The 24114-nt window shown below is 43.6% G+C and overlaps 1 protein-coding gene and 1 long non-coding RNA gene across 6 annotated transcripts in view; one reads left to right on the forward strand and one right to left on the reverse strand.

The window, feature by feature from the left end:
* The window catches only part of SETBP1 (SET binding protein 1), a 267333-nt gene that overhangs the window by 179904 nt on the left and 63315 nt on the right, over positions 1-24114 (reverse strand). The window lies entirely within an intron of this gene.
* On the forward strand, positions 21139-23207 carry LOC135310649 (uncharacterized). The gene is made up of 3 exons (XR_010370731.1): positions 21139-21277; positions 22269-22355; positions 23067-23207. It is a non-coding gene; the product is annotated as an uncharacterized LOC135310649 (long non-coding RNA).

A 24114-nucleotide genomic window follows, 5' to 3' on the forward strand; every position in this document is an offset into this window, starting at 1 on the left:
GTCAAAGTATTCTTGTTCTCCCACAGCCAGGCACCGTTTCAGAGACTGAACATACCCCTGCTATAAAGCCCAACTAATTCAATGTTTTCTTGGATGAGAGAGTCATGAACTAAACCTTATGCACTGCAGTGGGAGAGATGTCCACTTTTTCTTTGGTGGAGCGTGCAGATAAGTCCCCTTCTTTGACTTAGATTCAGATGCAGATTCAGCCAAAGTACTACTGGAGATCAGCCCCTTACCTCTGACTAATGTCACCTCCCCTGCACAATGCATCCCTGTCCCATTAGGAGGACTGTAAGGGTCGCCCAAAATGCTGTTGGAGTTTCTCTGCTCCATACATCCACAGCAGGAGGAGCTGCCCCGAGCCAGTATCTAGCAGGCTGGGGGACGCTCTGTGGGGACAGTCGGCAGGGTTTTGAAGGCAGTATATAGCCTCATTAGCATCTCATTGTGCCTGAGCAAAGGGGCATTACCCCTGTAACTAATTTATGTGCTGTTCTGTAAGGATGCAGCTTTCTTGCTTCTGTCTCCCAAGAGCGAACTTGGGTATGAGGCTTTATAAACGGTGTATATGTAAGTGTTCCTCTAAGCCACTGGTGGATGAAGGTCGCGAAGTGCCTGTGAACACACTGGGGTCAGTTCCCCTTGCTCTCCTCATATTCATCCTACAGAAAATCGCTCTTTGCATCTATGAGCCAAACTTTCTGATGTTTCTTTTACCTGTGGAATCACTGAAATCTCCCTCAGGAAAAAAAAAATAGGATAGATTTATCAAAATCTATGCCCATAAAAACAGCTGTAGGCTTTGCTCTGAATGGACCCAATAGGTTTTAAACTATTTTGTAACCACTAGCAGGTAAGGACCCATAATGTCAGTCTCATTTGTCATGGATGCAGGGGGGAATAAATGCCCATTACCAATTATTTGTTTATGTCTCCACAGAGAATGCAATACAGGATGAAAGAAAAAGGAGAAGATAGTAATTTATTCCCATTTATTGAATAGCTTGAGATACTTCGTTTTGAACAAAATGTAATTGGTCACTGGGATGTGGCAGCGAAGCTATGAAGAAAAGGGAAGACAAGATAACGGTGGGCTGGAAGCACTGACATAAGGACAACATGATGCCGCAGAAAGGAGACTATAACAAACACGTAGGGCAGAAAACCTTATTAATAATTAGCAGCATGGCATCATCTGTAGGCCTTGCCCTGGCATGCCAATAAATCAGACTCCAAGTCCCATGAACCCCATGCCTTTGGCTTCTGTTTGTAACCATGGTACAGGACACACTAGAATGGATATGAGTATCTATAGCTATAGCTGTATTTATATATGTATCTATATAATCATATCTATATCCTTTTATCGCTATACCTATGCACGTACCTATATATCTCTATCTCTATCTCTATCTCTCTTATGACCATGATTTTTATTTAAAAGCTTACAGAAGACAAACAGAAAATGGCTGCCTGAAGGACGGCACAGATATTTGGAGGGGAAAAAAGTGACAAAAAGAGGCAAATGAAAGATTACCCAACCCTGCCTTGTCCTCTTCAAACCCAGCTTTTAAATTATTGTTTATGACCAAAGTTGGTCTGCGTCCCACTGGCCCTGAGTTCGGTGAAAGCTCCTGGTTTTCCCTATGTAACATATGATTTAACCTGAAGGGCAACATTATCATTTGCCCTGTGAAAGTGTAAGCCCCAAAGATCATCAATTCCCTTAAATTGGTGGCCGAGCCACTCATTTAACACCTCCCCGTCAGCTCGAAATAAGACTTACAGTTTGATAGGTCAAAGTGAAAAGGAGGGGGGAAGAAGAAGAAAAAAGAAAAGACAGCAATAAAATTAAAAAAAAAAGAAAAAAGAGGAAACACTCCTCAGTGAAAGCATTGTCAAAAATATATATATGGGGAGGAGCAATTTTACAACCTCCTGTAACCCAGTGGTTCTGAGGTATTGCCTTTCACTGTCTACCCAGGAACAGGCCTCAGAGAGGTTGTAAAAACACTATCTATTATTCCCAGAGACTGAGGCATGTCTGGAGGGGCTTTTGCATGCTGAGAGTCTTTGCTCCCGGTGTGGCCATCACGCAGGGGCTGCCACCCAAGCACAGTGCCCATGCCAAGAGCAAAGCCTCAGATGGGGTGAGTGGGTCAGAGGACAGAAAGGGGTGCTTATCCCTCTCCACCTCCTTCCCTAGGTTCCCCGCAGAGCCCTCCAGCCCTTTCAGGGTGCTGGCAGGGTGCTTTGTGGATGTAGCTGGAAGGCATCTTGCTCCTGCCTGCATCACAAGCATGTAGGCAGGGATGGGCTCAAATGATGCTTTCAGATGTAAAGCGCACCCCGGGCTCTGCCTTACCTCCTCTCCAAGCTCGTCGTCTTTGCCAGATTTGTTTGTCTTTGCCCTACATGCCTGGCTGCTCTTTGGTCACTGGTTTTCTCCTCATTTGTTAATGCTCTGCACTGAATTTCCCATTTTTTGTTTCCTTCCTTTCCCCACATACTAGTGATTTGTTTCCTGATTTTCTTTTTATTCTCTTTTTTTTTTTTTTTTTTTACTACCTAGCAGCAATAACCAGAGCAAGGGAAATTATTTGCTTACAAAGTGTGTTGAAGACATTCTTGGAGGCTGCAGTACTCTTGGAAGCTCTTGGAGCCTAGTTAAGTAGACAAAATAATCAAAACCCAGTGAGAACACCAACTGTAGAAAACAAAACAAACCACACCCCACACCCCCCCCCAAAAAAATGAAGTAATAAAAACCTATGCATAGAAAAGTTTTCTCTTCCAAGGGCCCCAGGGAGTTGGGGGACCAGTGGGTTGTCCAGAAACCGAAACAGAGCAAGGTTGCATGGACACCCCTACCTGTCTCCTGTCTCCAAGTCTATGGTTAGTCTCCCCATACTCAAGCACTGCAGAATGGTTAGTGTCCCCATACTCAAGCACTGCAGGATGCTACCAGTTTTCACAGCCACAAAGTTCACATTTGTGTGTTGTTTTTTGTTGTTTGGTTTGTTTGTTTTTTTTTTCTCCAACACCATACTCTGGAGAGCAGTGAGGGGTTTAGAGGCAACATTTGACTCTGGACCAGGGCCAAAACAGGACACATGGTCTCACCCGCATTCCCTGTGTCCCCTGCTTGGACCACACCTCAGGTTCATCTTTACAGGTGTATTTTTCTCCCTGGTTTTCAGAACCATAGACCCAGGTTTGTACATACCCACCATACCATCTACACTGCTCAGTGTCTCCATTTCAATGGGTTCATTCCCAACATGAGACACAATCCTGTACAGTGTCCTGGAAGAAACAAACCATAACTGCCCTGTGTGGCAGCCCCTTTTCGCACCCCCTTCTTGGTCCCACTTCTCCTTTTTCTTTCCAAAAATGTCCAGCCAGTCATGTCAAGGGCAAGACCCCTCCCGGCTGTGAGCTTAGATAGTATTTTTTAAATTATTATTATAAAATCCTCATGCAGAGGTGGTCTGCAGGGGTTGCAACCATCTGAAGTCTCCGCTTCTGGGAGCCAGCTGAAGTCCCCAGTGAGTGATATACCAGCCTTTCCTCCTTGGAGATGGAGGCACCATGGCCATAAGATCTCAGCTGAAGGATGGGGGGCCCACTAAGTGTTCCTCTGTCACCCTGCCTTTTCGGAAATGTGATGGAAACAAACAGCGCTTGTCATTTGTTTTGCTTTTTGCTGGTGTTCAGGTGCCTCCCACAGCACTGGTGTCCTCAGTCCCCTGGTCCCTGGGGTGGGTTAAGCCAGCTGGTCCCATACCTCATGGCAGAGGTGCAGGGAGAGGAGGGACCTGCCTCCCACAAACCCTGTTTACACAGTAATGAATATTGCTTAGCCATATCTATTGTAATAAGTATTACATTATCAAAAGGGTCCTTGGCACTCTACAGGCGCTCAAGTGTGACTAAGAAACCAGCCTCTTGCGACAGGGGATGGGTTAAATTTACAGCCTGTCCTCCCTGGCCACAGCCAGGGCCTTTGGAGAAAAAGGCAGCTGCTCCTCCCTGGAGCACAGGGAACCCATTATTGTTTGCCCTGATCAATGACCAGGGATCCCCAGGTAGAGCAAAGCCCAGCACAGTCCCTTAAGCAGCACCCCAGGCACACAGCACCTATTCGATCACAGGTCCAGCACCAAGGAAGTGGTGGGTTAGGGAAGGGAGCATGGGGGATGGAGGCTGCCAAAGGCCATAGTGATTGGAGTGGGGCAGCCTGCTGGTATCCCCCCGGACTCCTTTTTGGTGACTGCTTTGTTGCCACTTAAAGCAGGGAGCAAAAAGGTGCAGGCTGAAAAATATCTCTAAGCTCATGCTTCTTCCAAAGTGCAGGTGATGTGGATGCAGTGATGTGGAGCAGGGCTGTAACAAGGTGCATGAACCATGTGGCAGGATCGCTTTCCCTTCCCCCTTTCCTGGGAAAGTACGGCAAAGGGAACTGCCCCGTACAGCCCAGGGCTGGAGCAGATGAATGGATGCCCTTGCCTTCACTTTACAATACATCTGTTATGATGCTGTATCTCATGTGACCTGCAAAGCACTCAATATACACCTCCAGCAACTTCATTCCCTCTGCTCTGCACAAAGGCTGTATACAGCATGAAATTATTTAATTATAGATCCTTAATTTATTTGCTTAGGCAGCAACTTTAATCTTGTTGTCTGAAGGTCACATTACCCAGCACTTTTCTTGTCCTAAATTTCTTCTCCACCATCAATCCTAAATTTGACCTCCACCACATGTGGATAAATCTGTTGAAATAGATTTGTAAAGTTTGATCAAATAATCTTTTTATCAATACATTCAGTACCTTTAAAATTCAAGCAGGATATAAATAGAGCAGCGAAGAGGCTACTTGCAAGCTATCTGCTCTGATTCTGATTATCTATGACAAATGATCATGTAAAACCACTGAGAGAGCTTTTTCCTGTATCTACAGCCAGTCAAGGCATCACCACCTACACATGATTACTAACTGCATTCCCTCAACACACAAACTCAAGAACAACCATTTCCTCACATTCACCTCTACAAAATACTCAGTTCCAAGCCATTTCAGAACTAGTACAGGATAATTTCTGAGTTAAAATTCAGAATTCATTAGTATATCTGAAAATCCTTTTTTCTCTACCTCCTCCTACCTACTCCAACTCTACAAGGCAATAGTTTCCCAGAAACTGAAACAAATTTCTGTGAAATCAAACAGGGAAAAACAAACAAACAAATGACCTGGGACAGTTGAAACATAATATAATTTGTCTCAAGGAATTCTTTCTGTTCCCTAAAAAAATTAAATTCCAAGGCGCAGAAGTCCTTTCCACTGTAATTTTCCAGCTTGCACCATAGTGAATGAAGCATGGGGAGGTAATCAAAAGAACAATAGAGCATGCTAAGTATACAAGCCTAAGCATTTACCCTTGCATCCCAGAGGAAAAAAAAGGAATAAAGAAACCTCCTCAAAGGAAACTATAAATGCCTAATAGAATGAAAAAGATGGAATTTTATGGGCCCAATTACCTAACTGTGGAGCCGAGTGCATGCACAACTCTCATTTCTGAACACAAAAAAACCCCATCTGCCAATAAAATCTATCTGCCTACTGATACACATTGCATTGTCCAGCCTTTTCTTCCTCCATAACCCACAACCATGGTATAAAAATGTGGCATGCACTGAAATATCCAAGTAAATCTTTTTACTGTATATAGCCGTATGAAAGAGTTTGAATGTGATCTTACTCTTAGAAGAGAAGCCACACTAGATGTCTGGCAGCACAGAGAGGCAATATGTCATTATTATTATTATTATTATTGTTGTTGTTGTTGTTGTTGTTGTTGTTGTTGTTATTCATGTTCATTTCCTTTCTTATGATTGACAAGATTGCAAAATCACAAGTTTATTTATTTACACTGTGATTGGATCCAGCATAACAAGATATGTTCCCAACAATCCCATACAAAGAGGAACTAAAGATCTCGATTTAGGGAAACACTTTCCAGCTTGGGCCCATCTCAAAAACTTCTGTGTCTAATTAGGCACCCTTGATATATAATTGCAGGCCCGCCAGCACAGTAACTGGAACTGGGATTGCTTTCCACTACAGCGGCAGCATCTTTCATCTGATGAAACCCACTGAAGTAGGGTTAGTGGCCACCTGCCATTGGAGATGCTCCCAAGCGAGGACAACTTTTGGGACAGCAAGAGTGGGTGAACCCGTAAGGGGAAGGGTAAAAGCCTGAATCGTCAAACCTGTAGCTTTTTTCTTAGCTGTTCACTCTGGAAATCTCTGTTTTCTCAAGGTGGCTGAGACCCCAGGCAGGCAAACTCACACAACCAAGACCACGCTAGTCGCAGTTGCCCTATTAATGAGGAAGGCTGCAGGGTTGTTTTCAGATTTGCATCTTGCAAAGGATTTTGCAGGGACAACATTGCTTCAGAGCAACCATTTGCCTCCCAACAGTGTGCCAAGTAAAACACTTTCCAAGTCAGGCATCCACTATATATAATCATCGACCTTCCTTTCTAGCTAATGGGGTGATACACAGCCTCTGGTGTCTACCAGAGGCCATTCAGCTCAGAAAACACTAATGCCTAAAAACGTCTGCAGGCTGGCTATAAGAATGACAATATACATTTTTAATTTTAATAATATACAGTGTTTACCATAATTAGACAGCACATTAACATGGTTAAACGAGCACTGCGGATCAGAGTGGCAACGTACCCGACTTGAGTCTGAAGCCTTTATTGCCAGGAGAAGCGTGTTGTGCTTGTCCATTGAGCGACTGCTTGCCCTGCCCTTTTGCAGCATGAGTTTGAAGCTGTCATTGCAGGGGGCAAAATTTTCCTTGACAAGCAAACAAATCCATTAACATGTTAACAGGTTTTGCGTGTACGTGTGGAAAATATTAAGCGTGCCAACACAACGGCATGGCTAGGAGGATAATGTTTATTCTAAGATAACAAAATGCTCAAGGTCTACTATGGGAGTACAGGAAACGTGCTTTCACCTATCTGAAAGGCAGGAAAAGAATCGATTTTTAATAGTGGTTAAAATAACAGAACTAGGAATCAACCGAAATCGCTGCTATTTATAGCTGCTAGCTTGTTGATCTCTAACTTTAGCATCCGTCCAATGGCCGCAATTATATTGCTATGTATGATTGCTTTGTGTATATCCTCCAAGTACTCCAAATCGCAGTCTGCTCTCCTACTCGTCACTGGGAGCTTTGCCATTGATTTTAATCAGGCCAGAACTTCGCCCTTTTTTCAGCCAGCAGAAATCCTGGCACCAGACCTTTTCTCTGGAGCAAGCCAAACGTGATGGAAAGTGGAAATGATGGCACATGGACACAAAGGGCGGCCCACATGTTTAAAAGTGGGAACATCCAGTTGTGGAGTTTTGGTGGGGTGGGGGTCTGCTGTGTTTGTTTAATTCTGAGCATTGGAGGAACATGAGCATGGATTGCTCTAGAAGAGAGTAACTGGGCGCATAGGACATTAAAAATAATAATCAGACATTAAGTAAAAGTGAATGGTGTTTCATAATCCCTTCATGTTCATACTTTCACTTGCAATATTTGATTTCTCCCCTTACATCAGATAAGCACCCTTGCTTTTATTCATGAAGGAATTAGGCAGCAAGAGCTATTCCAAAATGCAGCAGCTGCAGAGCGTTAAGGGTGCTCTAACCATTAAAGGGCATCTGGAACATCTCAGAATTAGTATTGCATCAGTCCACAGGCCACAGATATTTCCATACAATGGGCACACTTCAATTCATTCCAGCTTTAGCTGTGTTCCAGCAGTATGCTGAGTACTTAAGACTGGGAAAGCCCTTGCGAGCTGCACTGGTTTTGTGACTGCTAGGGAATGATTTTCAGCATATAATCTGCAAAGCAAAGTGGAGCAACCCACAACACAGCAGTAAGATTATATCTTAATTTTTACAAATGCTTTGGTTATGGCACAGGTGCCCAAAGTCAATAAAATATCTTTTTGAGGAAGGTGCAATAAAAACTTGCAGGGCATCTTACAGAGTGTATGGCCTGAATACATAAAGCAGTCACAGGGCAGGGCTGAGATGCAGTCTATAAGTAGGATGAACACTGTGACAGCTGTAGATATTATGTGATTCTCTGACATCTTGGTCCCATTCAGCCTAGTTTAGCAGTGGGGTCATCAGAGGAGGGGATTAGTGGGAAGGGAAGACAAAGAGTAGATGAGGTGATGCAGAATATACCGAACTAAACCACAGCAGCCTCCTCAAGCCCCATTCTTGTTCCTTTTCTTCCAGCATAGGGTCTTTAGGCAAATCATCCCTCCTTTTTCCTTTCCAAGAGGGCACATAGCCTGGGGCTGAGTGAGACAGCGAGAATGTATATGGGAGAGGAAAAGAAAAAAGAGGGTTTGTGTGTGTGTGTTGTTGGGCATAGTGGAGGGTTTATATAAGCTGTGAGGTTTCTATACAGTCATTGTTGCGATGAACGGTGTTGATGTAACTTAAGAAGCCTCTATTAGATAATCTTGCCTAAGGGTTAGGTTTTGAAGGAGAAAGACAGGAGCGGGATGTCCATGAGTGTCCTGTTTGACCCTGCTGCCACTGCCAGGGAACACGGGAGCTTCACTGCATCCACCAGCAGCGACAGGCAATACCAAGCCCTTCTGAAAATCTTACTCCACATATACAGAAAAAACTTTAGAAGACCAGAGAAAAGAAATCTTTTGTGGTTTATTTCTACCTTAAGCCCTTTCTGGCATTCCTAGAAACCTAAACGTAACCCTTTCACTGAATTTAAGAGGATATGAGACCCAAGCTCTGCTGGTCTCTTTTGAAGCCTTCAATAACAGGATGATAAGAGCAACATAAGAGAGATGGGGAAAGAAATACAGATCACAGGATAAACATAACTTTTGCAAGGAAAGGACTCTGTGATACTTTCTCACGTTTCAGGGCACATGACAAGAGTAAGCAAAAAATCGCTCTGTATCTAGTAAAAAATCCAAACTTTTAATCTTTCTTTTTCTCCAATTACATGTCTAACTAGTGCTTTCCTTGCTTCCAGAAGGGAAAAAAAATATTTCAGTCCTGAAGTTATCTGCGTGCTTCCACAATATATGGGGCTGGGCCACGCAAGGGATTATCCTGATGGAGCTGGGTGCTTGCAAGAGCTGAGTGATTTCAGCAGGAGATGAAGATGCTCGATATTCTATGTTCAAAACAGTGGATCCTTTCAAGCCTCAGAGAACTTGCTCACAGACCACAGGACTCGAAGGGACCTCCCCAGCGCGGCACAGGGCTCCCTCACTCCTGGCACTGACTACAGAGTCACAGCAGGGCTCCCCCAAGTCCAAATTCAGCACTTGGAGGAGAAGGAAAGGCAGATTTTTGCCTCTGAACCAAGCTGCTCAAACTCCACTTTTGGTGGTTCAAAGCACGCCTTGCTGCAGCTGGCTGCGCAGATACGAAAAAGCTGGGTTAAGGAGTGAAGCGGCTTCACTTGTGAGGCTCAGCTGGGGGTCCAGCCTTCATGGTGGAATTGGCAGCAATGCTCTTCTGAGCCCTTGGCGGAGGATGGCACAGCACCTCGCACGGAGGAAGCTCCTAGTCCCACTCCATGGCACTGAAATCACATTAACAGGTAGTAACACTGCTGGAGGAACCTCATGCAGAATCAAACATGTCTCCTTACTCTCGTAAAACGCATTATAGAGAGGGGAGATGTTCCCAATGGGATCAGTGTGCCACTGGGGCTTGGGACCATTGATCCCTGCTGTCATCGCAATATCAGCTTTCCAGAAAAGACATCCTTTCTGTTCACATGCTCCTTACCCCATAGTGTGATGCCATTTCTTAATGACTGGCTCAAGCCAGCATCACATTCACAGCCCAGGGTGGCTTGAGAAATACTAGGATATATATCACAGGTTTGCCTCCCAGGTCCCTGAAGTATAGATCATTTTTAGAGTGGCTAAGGGTTGTGACCTATCTTCTGGACTATAAATCTCAGAGGACAATGTACTACTCACTCTGCTTTACTCCTCATACTCTAAACCAAAAAATGATTGTCCAAAGAGTGAATGGGAGGGGAACATGCACTTTTTCTCTCTAAGCAATGAGAAGCAAGTATTAAAATTGTACAATCCATAATGCCTAGAATATTGTAAAGAGGCTGTAACTAGAATTTACCAAAAGGAATAGTATGGCTTTTCCACACATCCAGGGTTTGCTTGATCATGTGTATGCTCAGTGAACATGGAAGGACTAGAGATAAGCGAAAAAGCAAAGGTACAATATTCTAGACCTCTTACAGATGATAAAGGAGAAATCACATACAGTCCTGGAACATGGATCATTCCCAGCTGTGTGTTGCTAAAGGGTTCATTAAGACTCCAAAGTCTTTACATGTTTTTTTCAGAAAAATACTGATTTTTATTAACCATTACACATACGACTAGATGACTGCCTGTAACTTGTGCACTGGAGAAAGTTTAGAGGATGAGAAGTCTGGCCTTAATGGTTTGTGCATTCATAAGGCATTTGGGACACCATACAGGTCCTGTCTGTGCATCTCAGCAAGATTTAAATCCATGGGAGAACAGAGCAACAAGGGGATGTGAGCACTCCTTTCTGCAGAAGAATCACAAATCTGGTGCATTTGGGCTACCAAGTCTGCTTCACGTCAAAACTGTCACTTCCTCTAATACAACAGCCTTGGGCTTTCCTTTCCAGGAAGGAAAAGGAAAAAAGGCTGTCTGAACTTCTGGGCACCTTGGGTATTGCCTTTGGCATCCCCGTGGCTTGCCAAGTCTTCAGAGTTCCTTAACGCCTCTGCACTGAGATGTGCTGTAACCCTGTGACACCCCTCCAGAGAGCCTTTCAGGATGAGCAGGCTCCTTTCAACACCGGTGTTCTCCTGGCTTAAAAATAGCAGTCAAGGCTTGGAAGGGGAAAGAAAAAGAAAAGGTTCAAATCCAATTACCTCGAAAGGCTTCATCCTCATTCACTAAGAGAAAGAACAGGCTGTTTTCTAGCTAATCTAGCTCCAAAGAATCAAGATGAAATCGCAGAGGTGATCTCTCCATGCTCCTTCTCCATGAATTTGAGCAAAGGGACAGACACTCATGTCGACAGCACAGATGTGGCACATGTGGACCATCTTTTCTTGGTCCAGGCTGGGAAAAGGCTTTTGAAGAATGCTAATGGAAATGCAGATTTTGCCTTCAAAAGCACAACTTGGGGGTGGGGATCAAGGACAGAAGGGGAACCCCCTCTCAAAATCTAAATCGTGCATGAGAAAGTGCAACTGGGAACAAGTGAGGGAGAAACAGGGATGGAGGATGGCAACAGAGGAAGGGCAGGGCAAAATATCTGAAGTATACATATTCCTCTCATCTTTGACTGTAACTCCTGGGATCAGTCAGTCACCACGTATAAATCAGCGCAACACCACTGACATCGGGGAGCCATGTCAACAGGCGCCGGCAGGAGACCTCTGTCCAGACCAGCCCCACGTCCTCCCTCGGGGCCAGATCCACAGCCCTGGGTGGCTGGCAGCAGGATTATCACAGGGGTAGCAACTCCGGCTGAAGGCCTGGGAGAGCTCGCCAACCTAAAGGGAGCATCTGCGCAGGGAACAACATCCATCCGTCTGTCCGCTGAGCAGCACATTCTGTCCTGGCTGTCAGATGCAGCCCTGTGTACGTTGCTGCCCAATCTATATTTAGCCCCTGATGTAACTAAAGTCAATAATATTCCATTAGGGCAGCTGCTCCTAACCCCTGAATAGGCTTTCCTACACTGGCTCCACCTACACATGTCAAAAATCTGGACATATACAGCTACAGAACCTTCCCATGTTTATATACACAGCGGCCCAGTTTTGAATACAAAATATGCAACTGTTAGCATAGTTTAATGGTCTGCTATATAACAGCAGCGGCACTTTTTTTTAAAAGAGACATTGATTCTTCCTGTCTAGGGGTGAGTTTAAAGGGCTTAAGCTTTGCTGCAAGTCAATATTGGCCTTTCCCTTTTTAGGGTATGTTTTTGCATCGGAGCATTCCTTATCTCTGCTGCCAATGACAGGTTCTGTGGAGGGTTTTGTAGTGTTTCCTGGGAAGGAAGACATGTATATAAGAAAGAATCACATTGCAAATCCCATACTTGGGCCTGTAAGAAGTTTACATCTGGTGTTTTGTATTACTTAAATAAGGGCTTGCACCAGGCCCTGTATGAATATTCCTATATGATTGCTTTTCCAAAGTAAAATTCCAATTTAAGTATTTTGAGTTTCCTTTTAGTTTTGCTATGAAATGCTACAGAAGGCATTGCAATGCCTAGAGAGATGCACTAGAGAATTGTAGTTCCTACCACAGCCCAGGGAAGCGCAGGAATTAAAGCGATAACCAAGATAAAGAAAAGTTAAAGGCACAGACCTGAAATTAATGGGAGGGGGAGGAAATCTCATATAACTGTCTTCTTCAAAATATCCATCCATCCCTTCCTCACCAGGATGATGTACATAGTGAAAATGACCAAAATAACTTAAATTTAACAGATAGACCTGAAAAAGACACACACTTCAAGAAATACTCAAGAAGTATGACAGGTTTATACCTGAAGTTAATATTGCTTGTGTTCGGTCCCTTGACCTCTACCACATATGCTGGAAGGGCACAGAGAACCTCTTTCTTAGCAAATATAAATATTTCTTCCACTACCAAGATACATTTGGAAACACAAAATGACGACTCAGGAGTCTGCAAACATGTTGCCATTTAGATCAGTGGTTAAAACCAAGCCAGCCAGTTATTAAGCAAAGTTTATTCCCAACCAATATCTATCTAGCAGTTGTTAAGGAATGCACAAATGTTTCTTAATTTCTAAATATAATAATTTAAATCAAACATTATAAAGGGTGCAAGTTAACCAGGATTTGGTGCATTCAGACAAATCAGTTTAACAGCAAAATTTCCTTAACCATGCAGCTCAGAATACAAACATACATCTCTGGTCATGCTAGGACATACAACGAAGTGACACCCAAAAGGGCACCCAGACACTCGCAGACACCCCCTGCAGCCATGTATGATACCACAGTCCTGTGACACCCCAGCTCATGCTTGGTTTTGGATGCCATCAATGAACCAGAGAAATGGTACCGTCTCTGCAGAACCAGACCTCAGCTCGGGGAGTACCCTCGGGAAGTCAGGCTAAAATCAATCACTACCTGAACATCACAGGTCACAGAAAAAGCCCCCAAATTCACCGTCTAAAGGTTATGGTTGCTTTTTACAAAGACATGGAGATCCAGTGCTTGAAAGCATTGCTGTTTACACTTGTTTGAAACTTGTACCTGGGACAGGAGGCACCAGAGAAGCCCTAGGTTGGTCAGGAAGGAATAAGAGCAAGAAGGTAAAAACATTTCAAGAATATTGCTCGGAGAATGGGGTGATGCTAGAAACCCTTGTCATGAAAGAGCAAGGTATGGCTTACCTCAGCCAGATCAGCTCAATAAAACAAACCAATTTGTCCTTCTCAAAATGGTTTCTCTAACTTTCATTAGCATGGAGAAAAACCCCTTGCAATGAGGGTGCTTTCTCGAGGAGGAGGATCAGCCTTAAAATAGGGGAAGTCTGTAATTTTTCTGGCTGTCTATTCACTTGTTTTTCAAAAAAGGGTCTTTGGAGATGTATAAATTCTGGGAAACATACCCCACTGCCTAATGGCACTGCCCAAAGTTGCACGGAAAAAAAAAGAGTGTATTTTCTGATCCTTTTAGAAATGTAAAATTTAAAAATCTAGGATCAAAGCAGGTGCATATGGTGACACTTGCAGTAGAAAAATAGACCTGAAAAGGAGAGAAACTCTATTTTCTTTATTCAGGTAAGAGCCTCATTAAAAATCAATAGGCCTAATTTATCCCTGATAACATTCTGTTGAAGTCTGTACGTTTACCCTAGGGATTAATTTAGCCTAATGGGTCTTCATGCACAAACAACACAGGCAAGGTTTAATTCTTGGAAGTTACGCATAGCAAATGCTACTACAGGACTTGATCCTATCTCTTGCGAAGACAGACTGGGGTGAAGTATCTGATAGGCTCAAAGCCCTTGAATGATGTCCAAATACAGCCTGTGGTGAATAAATATTTTACGGCCAATCATATGCCACTGTGAATCAACTTTTTTATTGATGGTGCTAATCACAAAATGAAAGAACAGAGATCAATTTATATATTTCAAAGAAAGAATAAAAAGAGATACGTGATCTTCCATCCCTTGTGGACACTGGCAAAAGAGAGTCATCCAGACCTACTGTGATCCATGCAAGGAGATATTTTTCTCCAGTTCTAGAAAATTAGCATTTGCCTTGCAAGGCTCTGCTCTTGAAAAAGAAAATTAAAAAGAAAAAGAAAAAAAAATCTGACTGCTAAAGAGCTGGGTTTCACTGAGAATACATGACAGTGAATTAGTGACCCTCAGGTGTCAATATACAGGCTGGTGAATTAAATTAAGCTCTTTGCTTCTGTTCTAATGTAGCAGAACTAATGCAGTCACGGCTCAGCACTGCAGCTCCTTAAATGTGGGCACTGCTGCTGCCACAGGGAAGGGAACCTGGTCTCTGTCCCCTGGAGATGCCGGCTGGAGTCAGCAAGCAACCCTGGGAGCTGTGACATAACGTCTGAAGACACAGGCACAGGAGGATCAGGCAGCAGATGCAGCTCCAGTTCCAGTCTTAACATTATTAGGGGGGAAATCAAACACGGTGGCTTTTAAGCATGGTCTGAGGAAGAACCACTCTAGGAGACCAAAAAACATCCCCAACAACAGCAACAAAATCCCAACAGACAGCAGTAAGCCTTTTGATTTCACTTCTTCAGGCAGAAAAAGGCAGTGCTTGGAGGTCCAGGAAAAAAAGCTCTGCCATAGAGCCGAGGCTGCCACAACGACAACCAAGGAACATTCTGTGATTTGTTTTAAGAAAATCAAGACAAGTCCTACAGAACTGCTGGTGGCAGCACCATGGAAACATCCATCTTTTAAAAAAAATAAAATAAAAGAAATGAAATAGAGACTGTTTCTGAAGACCTGGTGTTCCCATACATTTTGTGCTTCCCTGACTGCATCTTCCACTTCCCTGCTCCTGCCCCTCCCATCACCCTTGCTGCACAGTAGCAAGCTGGGTAAATATTAACCATGATAGGAAATGATTAATGAATTATCAATTGCAATCAAATTGCATAATGCAAACAGTTGGAGGGTAAGGAAAAGTACTGGCTGCTGTCTTTATTATGATATTGGAGAGAAGGTGGAGGCAGAAAGTAAGTTAAAAGGCTTCTGTGTCTACTATAGATCCTGAAATGTATCTTATATGCCGGCTATGCCAGGTAGCCCTTTGGAAAGCTGAGCATAAAAACCCATGCAAAACTCTGTACTTGATTTGCGTGTAGACAGTTATAAAGACCTGCATACAAAATCCCATCTTTGCCCAAGCAAATGAAAAGGTAGAAGTGCTGCCAGCAGCTGCTCATGCAAAGCCAGGCTGTAAAGGAACATGCCTGAAGAAGAGTAGGAGCAGGGCTTCTGGGGAAGCGCTATTCACTTTCAGCAGCAGCATTTCCAGCTCTGAAACTTTCTCATGAGGTAGTCAAGATATTTTTCCTGGTATATGTCAAGCCTCACAATACAAAAAGCTCTCCTGAAAAGTTTCTCCAAGGGTAAACTGAAGCAAAGTGGTGATAAGGTCAATATTTTCAAATGGGGTTGCCTAAAATATCCAGCAAAGTCAATAGTAATCAAGACAACCACTAATCTGGATTTCTCCATTGGGGTGTAACTACATGACTTGAAACTTTCATGTTTTAAAACATCAGCTGTAACCCTTTGCTTGTGATTAAAGAGAGGATAAACAGCAGACCTGTGCTGGTTTTTGGACTTAACCACTAAAAACAAGGCATGAAAAACGCTGAAAAAGCAGTGTGGGCACAAGGACTTGCTCATTTATCTCCCTGAGAGAGGGCTGATGATGGGGAAAGGGCTGGAATCAATGCTAAAGGCAATCAAAAGAGCACAGAAACCCATCTGTGGTCGAGGTGTTCCCAGCCGGCTCTGGAAAAGGGATCTGAGCTACGCGGCCCTTCTCACTCCCTCTGGAAACACAAATGCCAGTAGCTCAGCTGCTGACTTCTTTTACATTTGGACATGGATGACATTGAGTGGCATATCTTTAACAGCTCTTGCTTTTCTAGTTAAGCATTAATGTTTAACGAGATCAGCCTGCAGTTACTCGTTAGTGTGCAGTGCTCCAGCTAATTAATACATCACTGGGAGAGCTGGCCTGCGAAAGGAGAACGAGCAAGTGCATTCCTGAGGCATTTCTCAGCCTTCAGAAAATGGGGGGGGGGGGGGGGGGGGGGGGGGAAGGAAATACGGGCAAAGGGTTCTTCAGAGAGGGGAAAAAATAAAAGAGTTGAGCCCTCCTAATGTTTGTGTAGAAATACTCCGCTGACTTTCTACGAAGGGCTGTCTCTCACCACGCCAGCATCCTCCCGATAAAAGATGAGTATGTAGCCCACAAGGAGCGGTGCTGGAGAGGCAGCTCAAGTGTCAGGAAAACACTCTGGCCCTGACAGCCACACACATTTTCCAAGCAAGAAGAAACAAACAAACCATATTCTCCTCCCTGCTCCTGCTAATTCCTCTTGCCAGCTCACCTCCTGCAGCGGGGGTCACAGGGAGATCAGGAAAGTCTTGTCAGCACCTGGCTTGAGGCTGCTCCATCGCATTTGGTGGAGCTGATACATGCTCAACAGACAGGCATTTTTTTTAGAAATAATATGCATTTCTGCAAATTCTCACAAATGTAATGGCTTTCCCATAAATTCACAATTTATAGCACCTAGAGTCACATTACCTGCGTCAAGCCATAATTTGTGAGCCTTGCTGATGAAGATAAAACCTTTAAAATGCAGCTCCAGTATTTTCTAGCATTTCAGAATCCAGCAGAAAAACTGAAAGACCCTTTTGTGGTTCCCTTTATTCAAATTTCAGCCCAATTTTTAAACCAGAGAAGTTCATTTGGAGCTACTGAATGAAAAATAATTAAAAATCTGGTGTCACTCCTAAATAATGTCTTAGAGCCTAGGGTTCATTTTTTTACAGCTATTTAGAACCTAAAAATGAAAACCACAATTGTCTCTTTTTATAGGAAAAGGCAGCCACACTGTAAAACCTCCATTTGCATGTGATAAGAAAGAGCAGTTGGGTTCATCAGAACAACTAAGCATAAAAATTTGTGGTTTAGTTTTTAGACATTTAGTCTTGGGAGTGTTGTAAGGAAGCAGAGATGTGGGCCAATATACCTATCACAGATATAGGAAGAGGACCCAGCTTTTACAAGGGAAGTGTGTTGTAGCTGCCAACATAGAAGTGATAGTTATTTGGCAGTGAATCATACCCACTTTAGGATTAAAGATCATACCTATATGCGAGCCACTATCAACAGCACTATAATTGGAGTTGCTAATACTGCTAAAGTCAAAATATTGGAAGATTGTGGGCCAGGCTTCCTGGAAACACTGAATTAGCTTTAAAATCATACAGATTAAATCTTATTTATACACCTTCTGAGTTTCAGTGAATTTATAATTTAAGCCTCATCACTTATTGATGCTGCTGCAGATATTTAAAAGGAAAAAAGAAATGGGGAAAACCAAACCATTGCATGCCTCACATCATAACACTTAAAAATCAAAAGAGCTGCCTATGCAGGTCCCAAAACAAAACTCAGCCCGTGCAAGCCAGCATTTTTCTGGTTCCATTTTTCCTTCCACTCCTGGATCCAGCTGAGTGCTAAGTGGATAACGTAGGCAGGAGGTAAAGATTCAAATGTTGATGCTCGAACAAACTGAAAGGAATCGGCAAAGTTAGGAACTTTGGCACGGCAAGAATGAGTTTTTCATTGCTGCATACCAAGTTTGCTGAGACTCAATGGAAACTGTGCTCCACCACCTTTTTTGTTACTGGGTAGATGACAGCTGGTATAGAAGGACTATTTGCTACTATTACTGGAGATGGAGTGGAGAAGGGAAGTGAGATAGGAAGAGAGAAGTGCGTTGTACAGAAGGGAACAGCTGAAAACGGTGCTTTAACAGTAAATGGGATTCTCCAGTATGGGATATGATCTTTGCTTAAGCTATGCTGTGAGCATCTTTTCCATAGCAGCAAATGTAATACTAGGGGAAAAAAAATCTAACTGGAGTGGAAATACTCATTAGACAATTCAAGAGCAACTACATTATTTAAGAAGATCTAAATTAATTTACTTTTAATTTTTTTTTTAATTTACTTTTTCTTTTAGGAGACATGGTAGTGTTGGATTGACAGTTGGATCTGATGATCCTAGAGGTCTTTTCCAAGCTTAATGAGTCTATGATTAGTCTTAAATCTCACAGATCTCTACAAAATCCTATGTAGGTAAATATGTCCACACTTGGATGCAAACCTTATTTTCAGTAATTTTAGGACCTGAATTATTGGAATAAATGTAATCTGTTACCATGATCACTAGTGGATGTCTCCTGGCCCCAGCCTCTGAGATAAAGTAGTTGTGCTACCTCCATTATTAGACAAAAGAACTCACTTAGAGACAAACTCCAGGGTGACCCAGCAAGACTGGAGATGAACAGAGTTCAAATATGATTTTCAATGGTCCAGGAAAGACTTGATTTAAGCAGGGGAAAATTTGTCTCACAATCTTAGGTAAATAACAAAAAGTGAATATGAGTATGAAACAAAAAAACTTCATAATTATTATGGAAGAAATTCAAGGGCTCTTGTTCAAATGAGATGCCACTGTACCGAGTCTTGAAGAAACACAGGTCAAGAGACTTGGAGGACCTGAAGACTGGAAATAGTAATCTACTTCTAACTCCCAGCTACTGGGTGCAGGTCCTCTATCACCCAGGTGGTGTGCACGTGGGATGAGACACAACAACACTCCTGCATAGAAACCCAAGTAGCATGCTGCTGTTCAGCCACTGATCATTTCTGGAACCACCATACCTGTCCATGGGGTCAGTGACTCATTCTTCCGGCAATCAATTGTAAATGAATTATCAGTGACAGTAGGCAGATTGAACAAAACCAAAGAACTTTCATGTAATCCTACACACATTTAAAAAAAATTTTTAAAAACCAAACCAAGAGTAATGGATAATTCATTCTCCCAGAAAACTCATCCACAAACCTGCCTCATCGTCACCTGAAAGGATGGAAAAGAAAGGAAAACCTAAACGCACATCTAGCAGTACTTCACTTTGACCTGAAATTGTATCTATTGTGTCTATACAACAGACAAAGGGGAAGCCTTCACCTCCGCTGACATCCTGACATTGAAACTCACTTGCTGCCTTCCCTGTTTGTTTGGTTTCTTCCCATCATATTGCTGTCTCTGGAAAGATGGCTGGACTGCCACTGCCACTCAGGGAAAGCTCGTGCCGAGGAGAAGAGGAGACAGCACCCTGGGTAGTGCCCAGCATGTGGGGCCACTTCATCTCGGGTCTTCCCACCACTTTAAGGGCTGGTGTATAATGGCATAACTGGAATAGTTAGGGCATTTTGAAGATTAAAAGATAAAAAAGTAAGACTCATCTTCTCCAATTATAAAATCAGCATGGTTTTAGTGACACACTGAAAATTTCCCTCCTCTGAAATTAACTTGGTGTGAGTCTGGCATGCAGGAGGGGAAGTTTCAGCTCAAACCTCTAAGTTGCCGCAGCCCAAACAACTAAATCAGGGACTTATCATGAGAAGTGACAAGCAACCTCAACTATAAGTGAGGTCATCAGCTCCATCTAAACACTCTCTTTGAAATATATCTGCAGGGGAATAAAAACAGGATGGCAAATGATTCAGGACTAAATAGTCTGACATATCCTGCAATACCCTTTGCACTCTCTTTTTGATTCCAGGAAAAGCTGGGAAGCTGAGTAGCGGCTCCGTTTCCGTTCCCTTTTCACCTCCCCCCAAGAAGAGCGACTTTTAACCTTATTATTTATATTACCCTTACATCTGTAATTAGGCACTGCACAAACATGCAGTTGGAGGGAAGTACCTGCCTCAAGGAGCCCACAGATGGGCAGAGGCAGGGGGATGGTTAGACCGGGAGATAAACCATCTTGCTCCATGTCACAAGGCAGAGCCAGGTGTATGGGCCAGCTCTCAGCTTGGTGACACTAAAACCCTCCTGCGGTGACACAGAGCAACCATGCGCCCCTCTCCATACCGCCGTCAACATCTGCCTGCGGCAGCAATCATCCATCTGGCTTTCCAGGCGAGGGAGGTCAAGCACAGAGGGGGTGATCCAGACCCCTTTCTGCTGGGTTGGATGCAATTAGCTGGAGTCATTAAGGCTGCCTTCATGCCTTCATTATAGCCATCATCTCTCCCATGAAGCTCCTTCTGTGGGCGATGGGCATGCTCCGCTCCATCAGGGTCTTACCAAGGCCAGCCAGTTTAATGGGGGCTTGGTAAAACAAAGACCAAATCCAACTTCAGCGGCAGCTTTCAGATTTTTATTTGCAATTTTTTGCAGTTCTAACCTTTTTTATCTCTCCTCCAATCTCTCCCTTTGTAGGCACCTATACTCTCCTGATGGGGCCCACAGGCTGAAAACCTTTCAACCCTGTGCAGCTAGAAAGCAGCAAGATGTTTATTTTCTTCCTCTTTTCTCAGACTTAATGAAAGCTTTTAAACACAAATGGCTGGAGATTCACACCTTGGATGCAGAGTATATCTGAATTCACTAAAAGCTCTTAGGTTTCCTGTCACCCAGTGAACATAAACAAAGCCCACACACCCCCTTGGAAACTATGAAAAAAACACAAAGATCTAAAACCAGCATTGAAGACCTTTGGCTGACAGGTTGAATAACAAACACACGCGCGTGTACACATGCACGCACACACCTACCTTGCTCACGAGTCAGCCCCTGCTTTGGAATGTGTAATACAAGCACAGCAGCTGCCTATACCACTAATCTAAGGAAAAGGTCAAAGAAAGGTATGTATCCAGCATTTGTTTTGAAATACCCTATAAGTAGAATGTGGTGGGTTTTTTCCTTTCTGTTGTCCTTCCCATACTTCTCCATGGCAGGTTCACGTTCATGCCACCAAGAGAAGCAAACAGTTTTGCCTCCGATACTGAAGATCACTTATTTAGTCCTTTGAACTGGGTCATTTGCAGGTTGGTTGTGGTTTTTTTTTTTTTGAGCAATCAAGGAGGGAAAGTATGATTTGTTTTGGACAGGGAGTTGTTTAAATATTGAGTGAAATGTAGTTGTAGCTGGTTCTTGGGAAGGATAGTGGTGATCTTGAACGAGGAAGAGATGAACCCTTTGATATTTTGAGGTCAAAAGCAATCTAATAATGGAATCAAGTAACAGGGAAAAAAAATAGGAATTTTAAAATTGCATTCAAGGAAAAAGTCTAGATTAGTGCTGTGCAGGGTAATCCTCTTTGTGAAAACTGCCTCACTCTTTGAGACAGTGTTCATCAAAAATGAGCATTATTCTCTAAACACCCCTCTAGCAATAATGCTAGAATGTGGCTTTTCCCTTGCTTAATTTCTTTATGAAAGTGAAAGTAAAATAGTAATCTTTATGATTCATATATTGATATCAAAATGATAGAAAAGAGTAAACTCACAAGAATTACTCTGTGAATTTGCCTCAAAAGAGTTCCTTCTCCACCCCTATTATTATAATTTTTTTGTGGTAGATTATTTTCTAATAGGATTAGCATTACCCTCTTGGCTTCTGTGTAAATGGGTGAGTTCACCTTGCCATAAGCTGTTTCAGCTGGACCAGAGAAAAGAGAATTCTTAAATCCTTGAAGTTTTAAAAAAAAGGTCTCCAGATGGGTTATTCTTCCCATAGTAGAGACATCCATATTGGCATCCCTCATGATGGAAACATTCTCAGCAAAGTCTATCCCAGATCCAACTGGTTAAACTTCAAGGAAAAGGTCTTGGAAGAACTTAACTGGATACAAAGCTCTTGTCTTGTTATAGGATAAAAATAAAATAAAATTAAATTAAAAAAGCAGCACACTTGAGGCTCAGCACTGCCAAAAACTGCTCAGATGTGCTGTCTGGATCTCCCCTCCCCCTATGCTCTTCATCATTTCTACGTAACAAACCTACCCCCCTTCTTTTCACTCCTGCCCTGTTGTTGCAGGTGATGCCTTTTCGTGACCCAGCTCTTCCAGGAAAAGGCTTCATTTCATTGCCGAGAGAAATGTAGAAGGGTCCTTCAGAATGAAAGGTAAGATAAGAAAGCCAACCTATTCCATGAAGCTAAAGAGCAGCTCTTCCAGGGGAGGCAGGCCATTTGCATGCCATTTGGGTTCACTAGGAGAGATGCTTCTATTCTTCTCCCAGCCTGCCTCCCAGTCCGCGAGCGAACACGGGGCTGAAGAGGAGAGTCTACATTACACTCCAAATGCGGTACTGCTCCCTGTGCATTGCTACAGGCCGTCAGAGTAAACCTGACAACGCTTTGAAGTCTGTAAACTGATTCCTAGGTAACTGCTTAGAGTTTCTCCCCTCCCGTGCCCCAAACAGCTTTTCATTTGATGTTCTGGCACAGAGCTAATCTGAGAAAGGATCAGAAACTCGACGCTATTGACAGTAGTGACAGGAGTGTCTCAGTGTGACAGCTGATTGAGCCTGTCTCGCATTTCACTGACAAACTCAATTGCTCCAGTAAATCGAGTGAAAGTCAATACAGGCAGCTCCTTCTTGGGACCTGAGTGGGCCCCCCCTCCTTGAGCCCTCCTGGGGGCCCCTCGCTGCTGCCGTCTTTCGCAGGACCTAGCTGAGAGACCCCATCCCTGTGTGTGATGGAGACATGGACCCACAGTTCATCTGGGCTTAAAGGGCAGCAATGCAGCATTCACCCTAATCATATAAAGCTTGGTTTATCTTACTTCTCCTCCTTCACCTTTGTTCCTTTTTTTTTTTTTCTTTTAAATAGAGACATCTTCTGGAAAATGAAGTTTCATCCTAAATTCTCAGTCCAGGCTTACGCCGTAACAGCCAGGCAGTGTTGGAGGTGCAGGAGCTCAGTGTTTGGATGGCCAGCTGACCCCAAGCAATGCCCATGTGGCAGTGAATGTTGCAGGTAAGAAAAGAAAATACAGGCCTGTCTCCCTTGGCTTTCTCTGGTGTAAATCAGCAACAAAAGCTCTCTTCAAGGAAAAAAATCTTATAAAGGTAAAAGAGGTGGGAGGAGAGGCTCAAGCCTGTTGCAGATGGCAACCTTGTGTTGGCGGTGAGTAACCAGGCAATTAAGTCGGTGACTTAACAGGCTTTTTCCATACTTTAATTGTGAAGCAGGGGTGTCTGTGGCTCACAGCAAGCAAACCACAAACCAGACTAAGCACCAGGCACAGGGAACCTGAATTTGCGCAGAAAAGAGCGAAGGGAGAAGGGCTCCATGGTGAGGAACATATGCAGGCTACTGTTTGCAAATGGAAATCAAATAGGTTGCCATTACCAATAATGAAGTGTGAGGCTGGCGTGGTTTCTGTCTCTCAGATTTCAGCACGGTTTATTTTTATAGAGGCAGCTTCCTTGTGCAAAGTGTTGGCAAACAGGCTGCTGGCAGGGAGTCGGGGAGGGAGGAGGGGGAGGACAGGGCTTCTTGGGGAGGGCACAGGAGCCTTTCCCACCTGCTGGGTTGGAGCAGTGAGCTGCAGGGATGGAGCTCCAGGAGAGAAAAGTGAAATTTCATAGAGACAAATGGCTGAACTATTAATCTTGTAGACGAGTGTAAGGGAAGATGCAGGAGCAGAGGGAGGGAAAAGTAAAATGGTGCTGGGCAGGTACCAGGAGCTGAGAGGGCAAGGGTTAAAGACAGCAAGCTGAAAGACAGAGCTGTGCAAATGAAACAACAGGCTCTCTGCCACGTGGAGTCATAGGAGCGAGTAGCTACAGATGCCCCTACCTAAATATATTCCCCCATCCCCAAATTCTGAGAGCACGTCCAGCTTTGCCTCCACTTATAGCTGAGGATATAAAAG

Source organism: Phalacrocorax carbo, chromosome Z (genome assembly GCF_963921805.1).
Source record: "Phalacrocorax carbo chromosome Z, bPhaCar2.1, whole genome shotgun sequence".
Lineage (NCBI taxonomy): Eukaryota > Metazoa > Chordata > Aves > Suliformes > Phalacrocoracidae > Phalacrocorax > Phalacrocorax carbo.